Source organism: Staurois parvus, unplaced genomic scaffold (genome assembly GCF_062004578.1).
Source record: "Staurois parvus isolate SC_StPar_1 unplaced genomic scaffold, SC_StPar_1.0 ptg000021l, whole genome shotgun sequence".
In the NCBI taxonomy this organism is placed as follows: Eukaryota; Metazoa; Chordata; class Amphibia; order Anura; family Ranidae; genus Staurois; species Staurois parvus.
Genome location: NW_028317817.1, coordinates 1,595,829 through 1,619,367, shown reverse-complemented (window position 1 = coordinate 1,619,367; position 23,539 = coordinate 1,595,829). Strand labels below are relative to the sequence as shown.

Genomic DNA, 23,539 nt, shown 5'->3' with positions numbered 1-23,539 from the left:
TGTCATGGACTGGTTGTCCCAGAAATTTTAATCAAAGAGCTGCCTGTTTAATGATAGATCTCAAAGAATCCCCAAATTCCAGTGTGGGGTTTTGAGGTGATTCTTGTAACCGCTGGGGTCAAAGTGCATGCATCTACTAGGAGATTGCACCACCATATAGCTTTACATTGTTGCCTCCTGACATCCTGTGACATTGCTCCTTTAGACTGGACTTGAGCTTGAAGGTATGGTATATACCAGTTATCTTTAATGTAGTAATGAGCCTTCAGTGTTTTTTAGCTTAACACATTGAGCACAATAAAATACGCATTCCCCACTAAACTAATTCTTACCCCAGCATTTGCAGTTTACAGTGTTCGATGCTGCTGGCTCCTGCTCTCTAAGTGCAGCTTCCCTAGACAGTGTAGTCTGGAGTCAGCTAAAGGCAAAACTTTTTTTTCCCCCTTTCATTTTGGATAGAGTAAGGGAGGGTTATAACCAGAGCAAGATTGATTTTGGTCATCTGTGTCCCACTGGGTAGATTTCCCTTCACTGCCTGTCCCATAGCCAAAAACAGAAAGTGAGATTAACTCCTCTAAAGTGAAGAAATCTGGGTGTGACACCAGAACTTGCATCCCCATTAGAAGATTTCCCCTCTATTACTGTTCTGGGGAAAATTTGGGGTTCTTTCACTTGATATACAGTATGATACTGTAATAATAGTAAACAGGACTAATAGAGAGAGTGAATCTCTCTAATGGGGGCACAGACAGCAATAAAAACTGGCAGGGGTTCTAATTCCACTCCATGCTATTCAAAACTAACAAAAAACATTTTGCCATTACGTACACTTTAACCTGAAACGCAATAAATAAATACACAAAGCTGGCCCATTCTGATTTTCAGGTCACAATTCAACACATTCATTATGTACTAAATAAATCCCCTCTAGTACAGCTGATAACACGGGATGTGAGATTATATTCAAGAAAGGCCATGCACACTTCAGCTGTAACTCTGCTCCTTGCTGTCACATTTGTTTCCTCACACAGAACATATGCCATGGCCAAGGACACTGCAATGTTTATCAGAGCAACACCTCCTACTCAGAAATGAAGGACAAAAAGATTTAATCGCTAACGACACTCACCTCTAAACTAAAGCATTTGTAAAGTCTTGTTTATTTTTTTAAAAAAGGATAAGTTGACTGTTGGAGCATAGTATACACTGCTCAAAAAAATTAAAAGGAACACTTTCAAAATACATCAGTTCTCAATGGGGAAAAATATCATGCTCGATATCTATATTGACTGGATAATGTGTTAGGAAAGTAAGGATGTCCCATCGTTTAATGGAAATGAAAACTATCAACCTACAGAGGACTGAATTCAAAGACAACCTTAAAATCAAAGTGAAAAAATGATGCAGCAGGCTAGTCCATTTTGCTGAAGTTTCATTGCAGCAACTCAAAATGGTACTCAGTAGTTTGTATGGCCCCCATGACAACATTGGGGCATGCTCCTAATGAGACAACGGATGGTGTCCTGGGGTATTTCCTCCCAGATCTGGACCAGGACATCACTGAGCTCCTGGACAGTCTGAGGTGCAACCTGGCAGCGTCAGATTTACTGAAACATGCTATCCCAGAGGTGTTCTATAAGATTTAGTTCAGGCGAGCATGGGGGCCATTCAATGGTACCAATTCCTTCATCCTCCAGGATCTGCCTGCATACTCCCACCACATGAGGCTGGGTGTTGTCGTGCACCAGGAGGAACCCAGGACCCACTGCACCAGCATATGGTCTGACAATGGGTACTAGGATTTCATCCCGATACTGAATGGCAGTCAGGGTGCCATTGTCTAGCCTGTAGAGGTCTGTGTGTCCCTCCATGGATATGCCTCCCCAGACCATCACTGACCCACCACTAACACGGTCATGCTGAACAATGTTACAGGCAGCATAACGTTCTCCATGGCTTCTCCAGACCCTGTCATGTATGTCACATGTGCTCAGGGTGACCTGCTCTCATCTGTGAAAAGCACAGGGCACCAGTGGGGGACTTAAAAATTCTGGTGTTCAATGGCAAATGCTAATCGAGCTCTATGGTGCCAGGCAGTAAGCACAAGGCCCACTAGAGGATGTCGGGCCCTCAGGCCACCCTCATGAAGTCTGTTTCTGATTGTTTGGTCAGAGATAATCACACCAGTGGCCTATTGGAGGTAATTTTGTAGGGCTCTGGCAGTGCTCATCCTGTTCCTCCTTGCACAAAGGAGCAGATACCAGTCCTGCTGATGGGTTAACCTCTTCACGCCGAGTGCACACAAATGTGCGGCCTCTCGGAGTCTGGGCCTTGACGCCGAGCGGCCACACATTTGTGTGCAATTAAAAAAAAAAAATATGTGCTGAGAGCGCGCGCCCTGCGCGCTCCCAGCACACATGTCCAGTACTCACGGAAAGGTCCCGGTCTCCTCTTGTGATCGGGACCTTTCCCAATCATGCGACTGCTGTGACAGCAAATCATGGCAGTCACATGACCCTAAAACCCCGCCTGCCTACCGCCTTCTAAAACCCTTAAAGGGCTGGGAGGCGCCAGCACCAAGGAGTTAAGGACCTTCTACGGTCCTGTCCAGCTCTCCTGGAATCTCCTCCATGCTCTTGAGACTGTGCTAGTAGACATAGCAAACCTTCTGGCAATGAAGTGTACTGATAAGCCATCCTGTAGGAGTTGGACTGCCTGTGCAACCATTGTAGGGTCCAGGATCATGATAACAGTAGTGACACTGACCATAGTTAAATGCAAAACTAATGAGAAACAGTCAAAAAAGATGAGTATGGGAAAAAAATGTCAGTGGCCTACGCCTGTAAAACCATTCCTGTTTTGGGGGTTGTCTCATTGTTGCCCAGCTAGTGCACCTGTTAATTTCAGCTGCTTTGCTGTTAATGAAATTAACAACCCCCTCTGCTACCTAACTGACCATACTTTTTTTTTTTTTTCGGGTGGAACATGTAACATGAAGCCTCTCCCCAATCCCCCTAATTGTGACAATGGGCACCCACTGTCACAATTTGAAAAGAACGCGGCTGTGTGGGGCTCCACCCACACCGCACCTTTCATTCACAGAGGCTGGGGAATGAATGAACTACATGTACGAACAGCCTTTGTGGCTAATGGCTTGTAGTTCTCAATCAACTACCAAAGTGATAGAGCGCTCTGGTAGCTCATTGATCCTTCCTGTCATTGTGTATCTGTCTCAGTATTTGTAGCTGCTGACTTTTAAACGTTTTCAAACAGGGCAAAGAACTTCTTTAACACTTTGGGTGTCAGCAGACTTTATAGCAGTATTAAACCCAAAAGCAAACATTTGCAGAATTATATTGCAGCTTACCAATTCTTAGATGTAATGGCTGCATTAGTCTTCTTTTTTAGACTCTTTTTACCTGGTTTTACTGCCTGTTTTTAACAGAACAAGCTGTTCTGCAGATGTAGAAGTTAGAGGGATAAGATAAACCATTTAGCACGGACAAGGGTACTTACAATGATCAGCTTTTATTTATGTAAAACCTTTATCACAACAGAAAAAAAAAACTGATGTAACTGTATAATGTGTGAGCTGGAGTTTGGCTTTAATTTATTATTGTATTGAAATCTGCTAGTGCATCCAACACTCCCCTCCGCCAGACTGACAATGCTGATGTCTGTTGTGACCCTGTGCTCCTTCTTCTGGGGGCACTCTAATGCAGGAAGTGTGTTACTGCCAGATCACCAGGTGAAAACAGAGGGGAAATAAAATAAAACAAATGCAGCCACCACATCTAATATTTGGTAAGCTACAATGTATTACATTTTGGTTTTGGGCTTAATACCGCTTTAATGCTCAAAGTGTTATTAAACCCACAACAGTAAAATCAGTCTGTATATGCAGTAAAGCATGCTTGTTATACTCCGTGTGGAACCTAAGGGGTTAATCCTCTGCTGTTTAAGACTGTCTTCTCCGATCCTCCCCTTCTAATGTCCCCAATCCATTTGCTGATAGTACAGAGCTCTAGGAGTCACTCTGCACAAGCTCCAGACAGGAGGGTCAGATGTCCTGCAAACTCATAGGACAATCAGGGGAGAATAAAAACTCCTCCAACAAGCTACAATCCATCTCCTGATAGTACAGAGCTCTAGGAATCACTCTGCACATGCTCAGTTTAGTGTTTATTTCTAGAATTTTTTTGGGGGGAGGTGCACGTGATCAGCACAGGGCTCGACAGCACAGTCCAGACAGAAGGTCAGGGGTTATGCAGCCTCATAGGACAGTCAGAGCAGAATGAAAACTCCTCATACAAGCTTAACCAGTGCTCGGCCGGCCACTGATAGAAGTCACAAAACTGCTTCATACTGCTGATGAGAAAAAGGTATTTAGCAGTTTGCTAAACTAATTGCATTGCCATGCTCTGTGTATGATATAGTGAATGCAGGGCCCTGGGTTTGGTAACACTTTACCTCTACGTTTGATTAAACTTTAAAAGGATAAGTTAACCTTTTAAAAAAAAAAAATAAAATTCACATTTTTCAGGTAAAAAAAAGTGCATTTATTTTTTTCTAAGAAGCCTGCAGAGCATTGCACCCATGATCAGCAGATTGCAAGTGCAATCTCAGGCTCATGCAGACTCTCAGGATAATGGTCTTCCCGTACCTTTAGGAACAGGTGGAATATGTAACATATTACAGGTACTTATATAGCGCTGTCAATTTACGCAGCGCTTTCCATATATATTGTACATTTACATCAGTCCCTAACGCTCAAGGGGTGTACAATCTAAGGTCCCTAACTTACATTCATACACATACTAGGGCCAATTTAGACAGGAGCCAATTAACCTACCAGCATGTCTTTGGAGTGTGGGAGGAAATCGGAGTACCTGGAGAAAACCCACGCAGGCACAGGGAGAACATGCAAACTCCAGGCAGGTGGTGCCATGGTTGGGATATATGTATCCTTTAAGTAGTTCATTCGGCCCAAACAAACAATTTCCTTTACTTCACAGTAAGGCCTGTTCCATCTCCTCTGTGGCTAATGAAGCCAGACATGGCAATGACAGTTTCAGAACGGTCATTCCCTGGCCTATACAGCTAAGAACACAGCTAATCAAGCACAATCTGTGCTTGAATGGCTTTGAAAAGGAAAAGGGGGGGGGGGTGTCTAAAAGACTGTCTTCATAAAGAGTACCTGTCACCTGCCCAAAGCTATTACATAGGCTTATTAGTCCTCTTAATGTAGTAATAATAATCCCTCTCCCTGCCTGTGTGTGGCGCTCTCATAACTCTGCAGGCAGAGCTGTATTCCAGAATGGAAGCGTACCTGTGGAGGGGATGCCTATGGGGGGACCATTTCAAAAGCAAACACAGAGGAGGATTTTGTTTGTTTTTTTAGAAAAACCAGTAAAATTCTATTATCTTATGCAAAATAGACTTTTGTTTACAATTTGAGTCAAATTTGAGAGCCCACGTGCTTGTTATGTGTTCCCCTTCACATTTCATAGCTAAACAGGACTATAGTATTCCAGCACGGCTGTGCGGCCAGTCCCCCCTCCCTTGTCTGTGTAGCACATTACCTTCTGTCCTCCTGCAGCCGGACACCATTGTGTCACATCCATAACAGTCTCTGCTCTTCTCTGATCTCCCACACACGACTTCCTACTTCTCTGACAGCCCGCCCACGTGATCCGCTCCTCCTCCAATCCCGGAGCACACCGCAGCACGCCTCCTTGTGTACATGTGTCTATAAAACTTTATTTAGATAAAAGCAAATCAAGGTATCCGCTTACATAGGAAACACAGTCTGTGAACGAGGAAATCTGCCCTCACCGATCCAACTCAAGTTATTGTGAGGATCCTATGTAACCCACTACCGGCTATTAACCCCTTTATGTCATTAGAAGCACAGGGCAATCGTATAGAAGAAAAAAGGGACTTTATTACAGGTACTTATATAGCGCTGTCAATTTACACAGCACTTTACATATATATTGTACATTCACATCAGTCCCTAACCCTCAAGGGGTGTACAATCTGAGGTCCCTAATTTACATTCATACATACACATATCAGGGCCAATTTAGACAGGATCCAATTAACCTCTTTGGAGGGTGGGAGGAAACCAGAGTATCTGGAGGAAACCCACACAGGCACAGGGAGTACATGCAAACTCCAGGTAGTGCCATGGTTGGGATTTGAACCAATGACCCTAGTACTGCCAGGTGGAAGTGCTAACCATTTAGCCACTATGCTGTCCATGAGCTGGTATCCTCCTCAGGGACTTTACCCGGCATCAGAGGACTACAGAGCAAAGCCCGCTCTTTCTTCTCCCATGTGATTTATAATAAAAAAAATACTGTAAGTTCTTTTATCCACTTTAATACCAGGCACTTTCACCCCTATTCCTGCCCAGTCCACTCTTAAGTGCTGTCGCACTTTGCGACAAATATGTGGTCATGCAATACTGTGCCCATATTCAATTTTTATAACTTTTTAGACATACAGAGCTTTCTTTTGGTGGTATTTAATCAGCTCTGGGTTTTTATTTTTTTGCTAAACAAAAAAAGACCAAACAATAAAAAAATTGTTTTTCTTACTTTTATCAATTATTTATTACAGGTATATATAGCGCCATCAATTTACGCAGCACTTTACATATATATTGTACATTCATATCAGTCCCTAACCCTCAAGGGGTGTACAATCTAAGGTCCCTAACTCACATTCGTACATACATATACTATGGACAATTTAGACAGGAACCAATTAACCTACCTGCATGTCTTTGGAGTGTGGGAGGAAACCAGAGTACCTGGGGGAAACCCACGCAGGCACAGTTGGAACATGCAAACTTTAGGCAGGTGGTGCCGTGGTTGGGACTCGAACCAACAACCCTAGTACTGCCAGACGGAAGTGCTAACCATTTAGCCACTTTTTGTTATAAATTTAGCAAATAAGTAATTTTTTTTTCTATACTGATGTGCGCTTATGAGACTGCACTGATGATCAGTGTAAAGAATGTACTGTCTGCCTTGCTGGTTATCGGCATTATTTCCCTCACTGCCGATAACTGGAAAGGCTGTTTACAAATGACCGGCTGTGATTGGCCACAGCTGATCACATAGTAAAGGGCCACTGTGATTGGCCTTTTACAGCGAGTCTGTGATCAGCTTTGTCCAAAGGATCAGATAGATCAGCCTGTCTGGCACCAACAACCATGTCATGTTCAAAGTCACTTAAGGTGATAGTAAATCACAGAAAAAAAAACGTTCCCTGCAAGGTAGTGTTATAATGTGCTAGTATGCATCGCACACTAGCACATTATGTAAAACTTACCTTAAAATGAAGCCCTCCAGTGGAAGGCGGTCACCGCTGGAGAGGTTTCCATCTTCACCCGTCTTCCTTCTGGGTTCGCAAGCTCCGGCCATCTGATAGGTCGGGCCGCATTGATGTCACGCCTGCACATGCGCGTGGGAGTCCTGGGCCACAACACACAGCGCTGAGGGAGCGGCATGGTTATGCCGTTCCTTCAGAGCGCATGCGTCGGCTTTAAAAAAGAGTGAATATCTCCTAAACGGTGCACGTTTAGGAGATATACATTTTACCTACAGGTAAGATTTATTATATGCTGTAGGTAAAATTAAAAAAATAAACAGTTTACTACCACTTTAAATCCCTTTTCTTCCTCATTCTGATGCTTGGTTTGAACTTCAGCAAGTCGTCTTCACCACGTCTAGATGCCCAAATGCATTGAACTGGCTGATTAGCAATTTGTGTTACCAAGCAATTGAACAGGTGTACCTAATAAAGTGGCCGTAAGTGTAGTCCAAATGCCATCTCCAGGGAGTGAAAAGCAAAGAAAATTCTGTAGAAGGGCACATGCAGTGCGCTATAGCATATAGACAGTCAGGTCAAACAATACAGCAACAAGGACAGAATATAGTACAGAGTTATCAGTCAGAGGCGGTAAGAATGAAGTTATGCAGGCCATAGACGGGTCGAAAATAGGCCGATTTTTTGGCCAAAAAAAAAACCGGCCGATTTTCACACCGTTAATGGGTTAATTGGTCGGTCGGTTTTCAGGGTTTTGGCAAATTTGGTAAAACAAAACGGGCGATTTTGCCGACAATGATGGGCAAATCGGCCGATCGTTTTACCGATAAAAAATCTACGCATGAGCCATGACCTGCAAGAAGAAAAAGAAGAAGAAAAATGTAGAAGAATTCCAGTCCGCTATTATATTTGACATGAAAAAGTATTGCGGTTGCAACAATAGCACACTGAATATTTGTATCCGAATAAAAACATCTGTATCCGAAATGGATACAAATAGATACAATGTTGCAACCGCTATACTTTTTCATGTCAATTATAATAGCGGAGCTCTCTGCAAGGGACAGAATTAAATGCCGGCCGTAGACGGGACGAAAATCGGACAATTTTTTTAAATTTTTTTTGGTGGTAACGTCGGCCTATTGAACGACCAATTTTTCTTTCTTTTTTTTTTTTTAAACGGCCGGTTTTCGACCCCTCTGTGGCCTGCATTAATCCACCCACCCTAACCCTTGGTAAGCTTAAAGGGTACACCTCTGTTAGAATATGTGGCTTTGCAGAAGGGGAAAGCTCTATTCACCAAGGCTTTCAAGGCTGCTAATGTAAATAAGTGTTTTTTTTTAAATCTTACAAACAGCATAATAAAAACATATATACAGAATAAATATATACACTCACTGGCCACTTTATCATATGAAAATATCCCCCACACCATTACACCACCACCAGCAGATACAAGGCAGGATGGATCTATGCTTTCATGTTGTTTATGAAACATTCTGACCCTACCATCTGAATGTCACAGCTGAAATTGAATACTCATTCTCCTCTGACATCAACAAGGCATTTTTGTCCACACAACTGCCGCACAGCAGATATTTTTTCTTTTTCGGACCACTCTCTGTAAACCGTAGAGATGCTTGTGCATGAAAATCCCAGTAGATCATTCGTTTTTGAAATACTCAGACCAGCCCGTCTGGCACTAACAACCACGCCACGTTCAAACTCACTTAAATCCCCTTTGTTACCCATTCTGATGCTCGGTTTGAACTTCAGCCAGACTTCTTCACCACGTCTACATGCCTAAATGCGTTGCTGTCATGTGATTGGCTAATTAACAACTTTTGTTACCAATCAGTTGAACAAGTGTACCTAATAAAGTGGCCGGTGAGTGTATATAATTAAACGAAAATAGCTTACTTCAACAAACAAAAACAGGAAATGGCTTTTTGTTATTGCCAGGAAAAAAACAAACAAAACTAAATATACGAACCATAACATATTTTAATATTATTAATATCACTATACTGCACCTCAAACCCTAAGTTCACCTAAACACACCCTCAGGCTAAGAAACTATTAAACACTGAACCCATGTATGCAGTCTTTTTCCGAAAATCTGATCTAATAAAAATCTAGGGGATGTGAAAGGACAGAAAAAAAAAGCCAGACACCCAGAGACCGACAGACAGCAACTATGGAGACCTGACATTCCTCCACACCTTTGTCCAGGCCCCTGGCTGCAACCTGTCTTTCTCAAGATCCAGAATCTTCCCAACCTCACCCAGAATGTTGTGCATCACCACCTCGACAGGAAGAACTTTTTCCCGAGTGGAAACCTGACACTGCATTCCTTCTGAAGTAATGGACTACTAAGCTAACTAGGAAAAGTGTCTAGTGTAGGCACCAGAGCCCTCTTCCAGGACAGGTTAATAGTTTTCTAGTGTAGTAGAGCAACAGCACAAGGAGTGCAAATGGCATTAGTAGGTGCAATATGTCTAACCAATGCCATTGGATGGCTTGGCAATCCCAGAAAATGTATGTGAAATTAAGGTTAGCATGGGAACACAGCCAACAGAAGGACAATCCCCCAACATTCTGGCCTCCTCAAACCATTCTTGAATTCATCAGACCATACCACCTTCTTCCATTGCTCCGTGGTCCAATTCTGATGCTCACATGCCCATTGTAGGTGATTTGGGCTCTAAAGACAGATCAGCATTGGCACCTTGACTGGTTTGTGGCTATGCAGCACCATACACAACAAACTGCGATACACTGTGACACCATTCTATCAGAACCAGCATAAATTTTTTCAGCTACTTAAGCTACAGTAGCTCGTCTATTGGATCGGACTATACTATAACTGCAGACCGGGAACATCCCGGTTTTGGACTTGCTCTGACCCAGTTGTCTAGCCATTACAATTTGGCGCTTGTCAAATTTGCTCAAATCCTTACAGTTGCCAATGTTTTCTGCTTTCAACACATCAACTTCAGGGACAACATGTTCACTTGCTGCCTAATATATTCCACCCACTTACAGATGCCATTGTAAAGAGATAATCAGCGTTATTCACTTAACTCTTAGATTGTAAGCTCCAAGGAGCAGGGTCCTCCTAACCCTCTTGTATTGAACTGTATTGTTGCTGTATTGTCTCCCTTATATTGTAAAGTGCTGAGCAAATTGTTGGCGCTATATAAATCCTGTATAATTTACCTGTCTGTGGTCATAATGTTATGGCTGTGTGTGTGTGGTGTGTGAGGGCATTACAGCCCATCCTCTCTCCCCTCCGTGGCAAGGGGTTAAAAGAACAGGCAATAAAAATATTTCTACTTTCACCTGATATTCATTAGGGACATTCTCAGACAAATGCTAGTAGTGATGGGCCGAACACCCCAGTGTTCAGTTCGGTTCGCGGTCAAATGTTCAACCCTAATGAACATTCCACTGCAAACTTCGAACTCAAAGCAAGTCTATGGGACTCGAACTTGCCCATTTTCAAGTCTTATATGCATGTTATTGGCCATAAAAGGGGTATGGGGACTTGGGTATTGCCCCGAGGGACATGAATCAGTGAAAACATTTTTTTTTTTTTCAAAAAGTACCATTTTTAAAGTGGCAGTCATTTTTCATTGCTTAAAGTAAAAAAAAAAAAAATTCCTTTAAATATCATGCCTGACATTTAAAAAAAATATTTTCATGAAAAAAAAATTAAAAACCGCATGGGGTTCCCCCCTAATCTTGAAAAGTTAGGAGGGACTGCATAGTAAAAGTTTGTTTTTAAAAAATGCATGGGTTCCCCCTAAAAGCCATACCAGTTCTTTTAGGCCTGGTAGGACTTTTAAGAGAGACTCCACCTCCAAAAAATGGGGGGGGGGAAGCATGGGGTCCCCCCTAAATTCCTACCAGACCCTTGATCTGAGCACAGGCACAGCAGGAAAAGGGAGGAAATCGAGCGCCTCTCCCCCCTGCAGCTTACCAGGCCACGGAACGGTGTCCCCATTCTAATGGGGACAAAGGCCCCTTCCCTTGTTCCCATCGTAAAAATTCCTTTACTTGAACAACAAAAAGTCCTTTAACTTTTTTGAAAAAAAAAAAAAAGCCAAAAAATTGGTTCCATCAATGTAATCAATCACGACATCCAGCGTTGTCTCGACGACACCGACTTGCCAAAATAAAAAAAACAAAAACCCTAGGCTGCTTTGGTAGCTGCGGTAGACGGCAAACTAGTATGAGCCTGGGTGTCAGAAGATGAGGAGGATGAGGATGGCTTGTCCACTCCACCACCTCTTCTGCATGTTGTGTCTCAATAACATGGCCAGCACCGGAAAAAAAGAACAAGCATGCTCTGCCTGTACATCATGCACCATGTCCACAACCACCACTTTTCACTGTGGATACAGAGGCAGCTTGCCCTCTTTTGGCTCCATCTGCCGCTCCTTGATGGCCTTTCAGACATGATTGGGATTTTTTTTCAGGGATTTTGGAACTTTTTATTTTAGAGTGTAGGATGGGAATTTGGTGCTTGGGTGCAATAATTTTGTTTGGTTAACTATAAACAGTTTTTTTAATAAAGAAATTAGGGTGGGTACAGCAATTATGGAGAATTTTTAATGCTGCTGCAAAAAAAGTGAAATAAAGTAAAATGTAAAAAAATTAAGAAAGCCAAAAAAAAACAAAAAAAGCACTGTTGACACAGAAGGAAGAAAACTTGCAACTCAGGAGGAACAACAATTATGAAGAAAATTTTTTTGCTGCTGCTGGAAAAAAAAAATTCAGAAAGCAAAAAAAAAAAAAAGGGAACCACTGCTGACGCAGAAAGAGGAGCACCTGTGATGCAGAAGGGAGAACAGCAATTATGCCCTAAATATTTTTGCTGCTGCAGCAAAATAACATTTAATTTAAAAAAAATTAAGAAAGCAAAAAAAAACAAGAGGCATTAATTAGTTTATTATAAATATTTATTTATTTATTTATTAAAAATAAATAAATAAATTATAAATATAGTGCAATATATAACAATGGGAAAATAGAGCAAGGGGCACTGAAAGTGGTACACACCAGAAGTAAAAGGTTGCCATCAAGAGATAGGATGAGCTCAGCCTGTAACAGTAAAAAACAGTATCGCTAGCAGTAGTAGGAATTCCATTCTCCAGACCACAGCCATGATGTTCAACAATTGGAACTTAGTAGGTGGTTCAGATGACAGCCAGCATAGAGGGATGGCTCTATTGGCAGCTATAAGAATTTAAGAGATCAGACGTTAAAATTATACCAGAGAAGGGTAGACCCAGGAAATAGTGGATAGGGTCCAATGGAAAAGACATAATAAAAAGATGCTGGAGTAAAGACATTACCCCATCCCAGACGGGTTTGATCCGGGAGCATGACCAAAAAATATGATAATGAGAACCCAGCTCATGACCACATCTCCAACACTGTGCTGACAAAGTAGGATCCTGATGGTGTAAATTTCCGGAGTTTTATACCAAAACATCAATATTTTAAGGGTAGTCTCTCTGCATCACACATGGAGAAATTTTAAAAGCAAATTTTATCCCAGATCAGCAAGGTAATTGTCCACTGAAGTGTGCCCATTTGCGCATACAAAGGTGACATGTTTCTGTATAGGGGACAGCCTCATGAAGGATTTTTATAACAAGAGATCAAATGCAATTGAGAAGAGCCTTGGGCACACACGTTCAAATTTAGTGGGCCTATCCAATGTAAGGGACGGAACATAGAAGAAAAAGAGTGTTTAATTTACAGATAAAAATAAAACAATTGTTTAGGAATATGGTATTTCTTTCGTAAGTCTTTAAAAGTGTGCAGTCTATGGAGTCACAGGATGAACAAAATTGCGAAGTTCAAATAGGTTGCCTGCGTCCATGGTAATATGTGGTTATAGGACATGCTATCTGGGAGAACAGGATTAAAAAGGACATTCGAGAAAGGAGGACATGGTGAGGAGTGAGAATACTTCTGATAACATTTCCGTCATATTGCTATAGTGGAAAGCATAGGGGCCAGACACATGCGCATCAGTATGGAGTGAGGGAGACCAAACCACAGAGCATGGATGCGCGGGGTAGAGGGAGTTTGTTTAAATCTCCAACCATTGATTGGAATCATATTGGCTAGACCAAGAGGCAATGGTGTGAAGATGTGTAGCATAATAGTATGTAACCAGTTGCCTGCCGCCTTATAGCAGAAATACTGCTACAGGATGGCAGGGCTGTGCAAACTCATGTATATATATGTGATTTGCATTTCCAAGTAGGGAGCGCACGTGCGTACATGCCACCCTACCTGCGCTGCCATTGGCAGCTATGGATGTCAATCACCGGGTCACATCCAGAGATTCTCTGCAGGCACCCGGTGATCACTGAATACCACTGACAGGAGAGAGACTTGTGTGTAAACAACACAGGTCTATCTCCTGCCAGCAACAACATACTGCTGTGTATTTCTCTGCACAGCAGAGAAATACACAGCAGAATGTTTCACTAGTAAAACACACACAGTACATGTTGTAAAACACAGCACAATACACAGTTAACCCTTTGATAGCTCCAGATGTTAACCCCTTCCTGCCCAGTGTCATTGGTACAGTGTCAGTGCTTGTTATTAGCACTGATCACTGTATTAGTATCATTGGGATGTCAGTGGCAGTTAGTTCCCACCCAGTATCAGAATTCCCGCCGCACTACCTCTATAAGTCGCTGATCGCCACTATTACTAGTATAAACAAAATTATAATTCCAGTGTATATACCACCATTTGTAGATGCTATAACTTTAATGTAAACCAACTAATTTACATGTATTGGGCACTGGGGAGGAAGGGGTTAACTTTTTTATTCACTGAAATGGTTAACTGTGTGAGGGGAGTGTTTTACTAGGGGGCGGGGATGTGTACTGCACGGGGACATGCTGATCAGGAGAGATAAACTCTTCTCTCCTGATCAGCATGTCAGGAGCTGTCAGGGAACTGACAGAAAGCAGAGCTACTGCAGCCCTGCTCTCTGTCAGTGATTGCCACTAATCGGCCGTGACCTGGCGACTGACACCTGCGGCCAGGATCGGCGGTGCAGGTAGGGTGGTGGCATTTTAAAATGTGCTTTTGCCCAACCGTGCCGACCTGCCGCCGTATTTCTACAGTGGCTGGTCAGCAAGTGGTTAATATACTGGCCAGGATCTTTGTAAAAATCTTTACCAATGAATTTCATTGCTATAAGCAAGCATTTTACTGAATTAAATTTATTCATTTAGTTTGTTTTGTTGTTATTAGCTGTTATTGGCCACAGCTAATCACATGACACAGATGGGCTATGATTGGCTCAGTTTGTACCACTGTGACCAATCACAGCTAGCAACACATTTATATACAAAGGATGGTATGAAATTTAGCCATCCTTTGTTTACAATTGTCATGTGACTTGCTGTGATTTGTCACAGCGGTCAAATGATACCGGCAATGGGCTGGGACAAAGATCAGTCATCGGCTGTGTCATATGACGTCCACCCGAATCAACGAAGGTCCCGCTTGGCCATCATGTTACTATAGGCCAGGCAGGAACTTATTAATCGAGAGCCTTCAAAATTACATTGACCTCAGAAGAAATCCTTATGGGCCTCCCACATAGTGTGGATTTCTCACACATAGACTATTCATTAAGTTGGAAAAACTCAGACAGTTCCTTAGAAAGCTTCTCTCTTGTGACTGATAATTGAAGGAGAAAACCATTAAGCTGCCAGTGACAGGTGTTAGATGCCGTGCCTGACAAAGTGAGATCTAAAGTAATAGAGGAAATGTCAGGCCAAGTTATAGCAGTAATTCTTAAACCTACTGTGTTGGGCAAGAGGGGTGTTGAAAAAGTGGTGTAACCTGGAGTATATTTTGAGGGGCAGCGTAATAGGTAAAATTATTTAAGAGTAGAATGTTTAAGTCTCCAGGCGTCAAACAAACTATGGGCCCGAATTAGTTTACTCAAAGAGGTAGCCTGAGCCTGTGCACGTTGTGGAGGTGTACCATGAAACATCGTCTGCCTGTCTATGGGGGACATAATCAAATTAAAATGCCCACCAATAACCATGAGGGGTTGAGAGGAATGGTCTATGGTTTCAAAAACTGTGGTAACAAATTTAATTTTACCTAAATTCGAAGCATAAATATTAACTAAAGTAAAAGAGGAGGACATATAGTATAATCACAGGTTGGGACAATAAACCGGCCATGAGGATCAATAAAGGAAGAGTTGCCGCTCCAGCTTTCCCAGAAGGGTCAGAAGCAACATATGAAGTGGGAAAATGTTTACAAGAAAATCTGAATGATCCTCCAGCACGGAAATGTGTCTCCTGGACCAGGACTATATTTGTCTCTGAGGATTTGAACTCTTAACGCCAACCATCTTTTCTTGATGGAGTTCAGACCTTTCACATTATATGAAAGAAGTCTCAAAGCCATGAGAACATAAGCTATAGGCAAATAGTAGCACATCTAGATATAAGATAATAATGTAAAGTGTGTAGATATAGGCTCCAACACAGAAAAAAACAACAGGAGAAAAAAAACATATAAAAAAAAACAAAAAATATTGAGAACAAATACAAACCCAGGTAGGGTCCAAAACAATGTAGAGGCATAACTTTAAAGCCTGAGAGGCAGCAACGTCTCACGGTTCCAGGGCCACAGCCATGGAAAGGGTAGGGGGGCAAGGGGACTTCAAAAAAGGATTAAGGCTAAGGAAAGCCCAAAAGGAAGGTTACCTAGCAAATTATGTGGCTTTGAGAAAACTAAGCTTTAATAAATATCAAAAAGTACAATACACTAAAGAGCATAAATGACTTACCCACCACCTCACCAAATAAAATAAAAAGACAAGGTTGTCTTGTCATCACAGGCAGCTGCACAGCCAGCATTTACACACCATGCACAACAACACACCCTATAGATGTCCTAATGTATTGACGAATGTATAAACACCTGTGTTGATGTAAACCAAACACTCTATAGTGGACTCTCTATCCCAATTGTGTTGGCTGAATTGGTCTGTAAATATATATACAAGCTGAGAACATCAGATATGCATGTAATATTGTAAATAGCATTACACCCTGTGGCCACATACCGAATTACTTGGACTGGCTATGGTGGTTACCATTATGGATATTGACACTTCATCAATACACATCTCTATCATTCCTGTCCAGCGGCCTTACTCGATCTGTGTTTTTTTCTAGATAGACTCCACCTTATTGCCCCATTAACCTTTTGGTTCCAGTAATTAGGACATCTATAGGGTGTGTGGTTGTGCATGGTGTGTGAATGCTGGCTGTACTAGTAGAATATAATGGAAAAGCGAGCGCTCTCTAATAAGCAGCTAGAGCACCAAAGGTAACCAGTATAAAACCTTCAGAAACACACAATAAATAAATAGGTGCAGCGCTAAAAAACACATTAATAATGTCCGTGAGTATATATGCCAAGAAAGTGACAGTCTGTGCAGGTCTAGGTGCAAATAAGCTGTAGAATCCACAAATAGTGCTCCAAAACGTGTGGTAAAATTACGCACTCACCAGATGCGTAAAGTATATACGCAGTAAATGACACTGTAGAGGTCCCCTTTAGGAATTGGATAAGATCCTAATCCGGGATAGTCCTCCTTCCATTCAGGATGTCACTTTACTTTGCTATTTTTTGGATTTGCAAATTTGCTTTTATAACAATAAATTTCTGATGAAATACCTACTACACTATGGGCATTCTTTATGGGCTCCTGCACGGAGCAATTTATTTATAGAGCCCTTCCTGATCCAGTCAGCCTTAAACATCCAGAGAAGGGAGTCCCTTAAAGCATGCTTCTACACCCGTACATCCCTTAAAGGGATCTCTGGCCAGCTGGATCCTGTACCTGCCCGTGAGCGCCTGACAAGCACCACCTTACCTAGAGGGAGGACTATCCCAGATTAGGATCTTATCCAATTCCTAAAGGGGACCTCTACAGTGTCATTTAATGCGTATATACTTTACGCATCTGGTGAGTGCGTAATTTTACCACACGTTTTGGAGCACTATTTGTGGATTCTATAGCTTATTTGCACCTAGACCTGCACAGAGTGTCACTTTCTTGACATATATACTCACGGACATTATTAATGTGTTTTTTAGCGCTGCACCTATTTATTTATTGAATGCTGGCTGTACAGCTGCCTGTAATGACAAGACAATGTTGTCTTTTTTTTTTTATTTGGTGTGGTAGTGGGGAAGTAATGTATGCTCTTTAGTGTATTGTGTGTGTAATATTTATTAAAGCCTTGTGTTTACAAAAACACATGATCTGCTAGGTAACCTTCCTTTTGGGCTTTCCATAGCCTTAATCCTTTTTTATAGTCCGGTTCTTGAGTTACGCGGATTTCACAGCAGTTATTGTATCCCCCTGACGAAGCCACGTGACTCGGCGCAACGTGTAGCGGAGGGGCTCTATTGGTGCCACGCACTCGGGAACTAGACGGCGAGTATAGGAAGTGTGCATAGCACACATAGAGGAGGCTCCATATTATAACTATAAAGCGTATTTTCTATGTGGCTAATGTGAGTGCATAGACAACTGGTTACAAATTAAAAGGTGTTTTAAGGATAAGGCACTATATTTCTCTTTTTTCATGTGTTTGAACTGTGGAGAAATAAGGAGAGAAGGAGAAGTACATCCATAGACCCTTGGAAGAACAGAGGGAGAGATCCATATATTTCAATCCATATTAAGGGATCACAACATCTAGGAAACCCCGGTGGAAGAAGCACTGTATTACATAATCCATTCAAATTGCAAACACAGTGAAGTTGAAATATCCTATTTATCTATTAGGACATGAAGCTATTTTTGCCTAATTGCATGTTAGGCTTCCATTAAGGTGAGTGCATAATAATATCAAGGTCTTTTGCGCAAATTAACGAAGTGAACACTGTTTTGGATTACACAAAATTGGACTCTGGAACAATCACTATTTTTATTTATATTTTTTGGTCTTTGTTTTTTATATATATAATTTCATTATATATATATTTTTTGGAGTATTCAATTTTTATCATTTTATTCTACATTCTAATATTGATAATGGTTTTTGGTATATGATGGATTAAGCACATTAATATGGGTATTAATTCTATTACTAATTTAGCACCATTTTTTTATAATTCATATCTTCTTACATTTGGAGCACGACAGTTTTTATTTTAGTTCAAGAACTTCTTTGCTGTTGTAGCAATGGAACAGAACAATGACATCTCTGGGTCTCACTCCAGCAAGTGGTTTAGAGCCCAGGAATCTGTGGGCATGGTCAAGGCGACAATCAATGTCAACTATACCATGAGCAAGTTCATAAAGAGCCCCAAGAGATAGTGACGTAGGCTGTTGTCGCCAACAGATTTTGGAATCCCACGTATGCGTAGATTTTGATGCTGTTACCGATTCTCAAGGTCTTCCTGCTGTAACTAGAGTTGGGAGACAATGTATTTTAAAGCTAAGAGTTTTCCTCTTCCAAAGCTTGTATTTACTGCCACAAGTCATCGAACTTTGTCTCTAACACATCAGTGCACTCGCCTCTTTGAGCAATTTCTCCCCAGAGCTCTTGAGAGATCTTTCCCACTTCTAGCAAGATGTTGCAGGTTAGTTGATGTAGTAGGGCCTGCAATTTTTCATTCAGCACCACCGGGGTAAGTACCGCTTGTCTGGGGAGCAAGAAGGCTGAAGCTGGAGTGGGGGCCATGGAAGTAGATGGTTCAGGTTGAGTGAGGCTGGGGATTGCGGCCTAGAGAGAAAGGGGTCCATGCTGTGGGATCCACAGCTCTGGCAGCAGCAGGGAGGGGGAAGAGTTTTTCTGCTACCCGATCTTGCCCATGGGATGCCCAGCAGTATGCAGAGTTGAGAGAAATTACCCTGTTGCAATTACCTCCACTGGGGTTTCAGCTGAAAGAAGCAAGGCGGGGGACGAAGGGAGCCGAGAGGGACTGGAGCTCCGGCATTACACGTCCGCCATGGTTAGAAGCCATGCATGCGGCCCTGACAATAAGGTATTTCTCACACACAGCATGGGCATATTTGGAATTACATCCCAAAACACTCTCTTCCACCCACAAAGCAAGGATAAAACATGTCAGACTTTTTTGCAGCCTAGTTGCACAAAGGGGGCCAAAATCTAAGCAACACCTTCAAGGTATGAAAAGGAATAAATTAGGCATCTAATTGGCTGACCACTTATCACTTTTTAGAGGCCCTGGAGCACAATGACAATAGAAACACCAGGGTCAGTACATGTGGCAGGCAGAGGAGACATTGGCACTGATATGGCTCTGATCAAGTACACTGTTGCGGACTGCACTAGCACTGATGATAATGTCCTGATATGGCAGTGATCAGAGACACTGATGGTGACTGCAATGGCTCTGATGACACTGGCACTGGTGTGGCTAGCGATCAGGAACATTGTTGGTGGCTACACAAGTCTAGTGACACAGGCACTGGTATGGCGGTGATCAGGAACAATGTTGCTGGCTTACATTGGTCTGATGACACTGTACTGATAGGGCAATGATTACAGCCAATGTTGCTGGCTGCACTAGCTTTGGTGACAATGTACTGATATGGCAATGATCAAAGACACTGCCGATGGCTGCACTGGCTCTGGTGACACTGGCATGGCTGGCAATAAGTAACATTCTTGCTGGCTGCACAGGTCTGGTGACAGTGACATGGTGGTGATCAGGAACACTGTTGTTGACTACACTGATAAGGCAATTATCAGAGACACTGTTGATGTCTGCACTGGATCTGGTGACGTTGGCACTAATGTGGCTAGGGATCAAGAACATTGCTGCTGGCTGAACAGATGCGGTGACACTCCCACTGGTGTGGCAGTTATCAGAGATACTGTCGCTGGCTCCACTGATATAGCAACACTGACTGGTGTGGCGGTGATCATGGACACTGTGGCTGGATGCAACTGGCAGGGTAGTGATCAGGGACACTGTTGCTCACAGAACTGGTCTGGTGACACTGTACTGGTGTGCCAATGATCAGGGACACTGTTGCTGTCTGCACTGGTCTGGTGACACTGTACTGGTATGCCAATGATCAGAGACACTGTTGATGGCTGTACTGGCTCTCATGGCACTGTCACCACTAGCAACCAGGAACATTCTGACCGGCTGCACATGTCTGGTGACACTCTACTGATATGGCAATGATCAGAGACATTGTTGATGTCTGCACTGGATCTGGTGACACTGGCTTTAATGTGGCTAGGGACTAGGAATATTGTTGCTGGCTGCACAGGTCTGTTGACACTGGAACTGGTGTGGCAGTGATCAGGAATACTGCTGCTGGCTTACACTGGTCTGGTGTGGCAGTGTTCAGCAACACTGTTGCTGTCTTCACTGGTCTTTTGACAGTGGGACTGGTGTGGGGGCAATCAGAAACACTGTTGCTGGTTTACACTGGTCTGGTGACTCTAGGACTAGTGTGGCAATGAGCAGGAACACTGTTGCTGGCTTACACTGGTGTAGCAAAACTGGAACTGGTGTGGCTACTGATCAGGAACTGTTGCTGGCTTCACTGGTCCTGTGACACTGGGACTTATGTGGAAAGTGATCAGGTACACTATTGCTGGCTGCACTGGTCTGGTGACACTGGGACATGCGTGGCAGAGATTAGGAACACTGTTGCCAACTGCGCTAGTCTGGGTCACTGGCACTGATGTGGCAATGGTCAGGAACACTGTTGCAGTGTCACCAGACCAGTGCAGCCAGCAACACTGCTCCTGGTCATTGCCACACCAGTGCCAGTGATCCAGACTAGTGCAGCCAGCCAGGGGTGTATTTACCACAAGGCAAACAAGGCAGTTGCCTAGGGTGGCATTTTTCAGGGGGGCAGCAGCATTTTTCAGGGGGGCAGTACCGTCCCCTGAAAGAAGGGATGTAAGAAGGGACACACGCAACACAGGGACCAGGTGGGATCTGAGAGAGGCTGTGGTCTGCTTAATGGTGTATGCAGAGCCTGACAGAGTTGTGAAGGTGGGTGTCTTATCTCTTGCCAGGGCTGTTGGACGGGGTTTCCAGTGTATGGGGGAAGGTGGTAGTGGAAGTCTCTCTCAGGTGGGAGTGGGCGGTGGACTGGGGTGTTGTTGGTCAATGTCAGGCTCTCTTCATGAGAAAGGGGAGTGTTGGCTGATGTCAGGGTCTCTCCATGGGGGGGGGGAGCCAATTTTTGTGTTGCCTAGGGCAGCACGAAACCTAAATATACCACTGCAGCCAGCAACAGTGTCCTGATCACTGTCACACAAGTTGCAGTGGCACAAGACCAGTGCAGCCAGCAATGGCTGTGACAGCAGTCAGCAACACTTTTTCTAGCTTACAGGTCTGGTGACACTGGTACCTGTATGGCTGTGATTAGGAACACTGTTGCTGGCTTACACTGGTCTGGTGACAATGGCACTGGTGTGACGGTTATTAGGAACAATGTTACTGCCTTATACAAGTCTGGTGAAATAGGGATTCATGTTGTGGCAATCAGGAACACTATTTCTGGCTTACATTGGCGTGGGGGTGATCAAAAACACTGTTGCTGACTGCACTGATCTAGTGACACTGTACTGGCCTGGCAGCGATCAGGGATACTAGCTGGCTGCATTAGTATGGCAACACTGTATTAGTGTGACCAGTGGTCCGGGAAACTGACTGGCAGCACTGGCATACAGTGTCACCACAGCCACCAGCCAGTGCTATCCCAATGCAGTGTGACTATACTGTGTTCTGGCCATACACTGGTTGGCTGCTTCGGTGACACTGCATAAAAAAGTGCCAGTCACTGTAGTAAACCGTGTTTCCTCTCACAGTTGATAAGCTTGAGAGGAAACAAAATGCTGGTTGCATCATGCAGTCTTTGTTTACATGATTGGTCACAGGGATCACATGGTAAAGTGCCACATTCATTCACTATGGCCTGATCTTTTTTTCATCCCCAAAGGGGAGAGGCGGGTGCATGATGTCTTGTATCGGCGCTGCAGTGAGATCTTGCATTCCAGCATTTTTGCACAGACAGGTGCACCCCACTCTTGTTGGTACGAATCAACCAGGCTAAAGCTGTGGAGGACCTCTCTTCCACAATCAAGGTAAACAAAGAAACATTTCATTGAAAGTTGTTCTACTTGGTTACCTACTTATACAGTACATGGCAGAGTACGCTGAGGTCCTTACTTCGTGCAAGTCAGGCATGAAAAACTAAACCTTGTCTGCTTACCTGCCCTGCAACCACAGCCTAGTATTAAAATTGTAAGGCAGGGCCCATCTCCCTGCTATCCTAGGTATTACTCCCCCCCCCCCCCTTACCCGTTCCCTCTACCTATTCCCATTCCAAACTTTCCCTATCCTGTGCCCTCAATTCCCTCTGTCATCACTTATATTCTATTCCTCTACCTTTTCCTCCCATTCCATCTTTCCCATTTCCAGTTATGTTTTTTCCACCTTCTATCCCCTTGACTTCCTTGTTTATTTTTATATATATATATATATATATATATATATATATATATATATATATATATATATATAAAAAGATACAATAGCAATGAAGCTATAGCCATTTTAGAAGGTGACAATTACTGAAGTTATTGGTATCAGCTGCTTAAACTACAGTATATCATAGTTTGTAGTAGGGAAATGTAACAAGATGTAACTGAAATGTTGTCTTAGGAACGTAACCTGCACTTTAGCTGATAATTGCTGTGTAACTTCTTTGTTGTTGTATTATCCTTCTGCAGCATAGGCAGGGTTAAATTGAATATTCTTTAATTCAAAAGTGCAGCAGCCATCTTTCAGACCACTTTGCAATGCTCATCTATGGAGTGTCTCCAATGCAGGGGGCAGCCATCTTGGCTGGGTCTGGATCAACTGGAGGACAGTGATTAGCTGATGCAACAAAGGAAGGGGAGGAGAGTCTTCAGGCTGCTGATAGGAAGAGATAGGAGAGTCTTAAAGGAGATGGGGTGAGAAAAAGAGACTGGACTACTGGCTGAACGTAGCCCTGCCATAGCTGACCACAATCAGGTGAGATCTCAGAGAGGCTGTTCATCACACAGGACCTTGCCTCAGAGATATGAACTTTCTCCCTGGGAATGTGTAAGGTGTGATTTGGATGCCTGGT

General features: G+C 43.1%; 1 protein-coding gene across 1 annotated transcript in view; it reads right to left on the bottom strand.

Moving 5' to 3' along the window:
* TCAIM (T cell activation inhibitor, mitochondrial) overlaps nt 1–5,680 on the bottom strand; it is a 67,456-nt gene extending 61,776 nt beyond the window's left edge. Inside the window, exon 1 of the mRNA XM_089690697.1 lies at nt 5,583–5,680. The gene's annotated coding sequence lies outside the window, so the exon portion shown is untranslated. The remainder of the gene's footprint in view (nt 1–5,582) is intronic.
* Between the last annotated feature and the right edge of the window lie 17,859 nt (nt 5,681–23,539).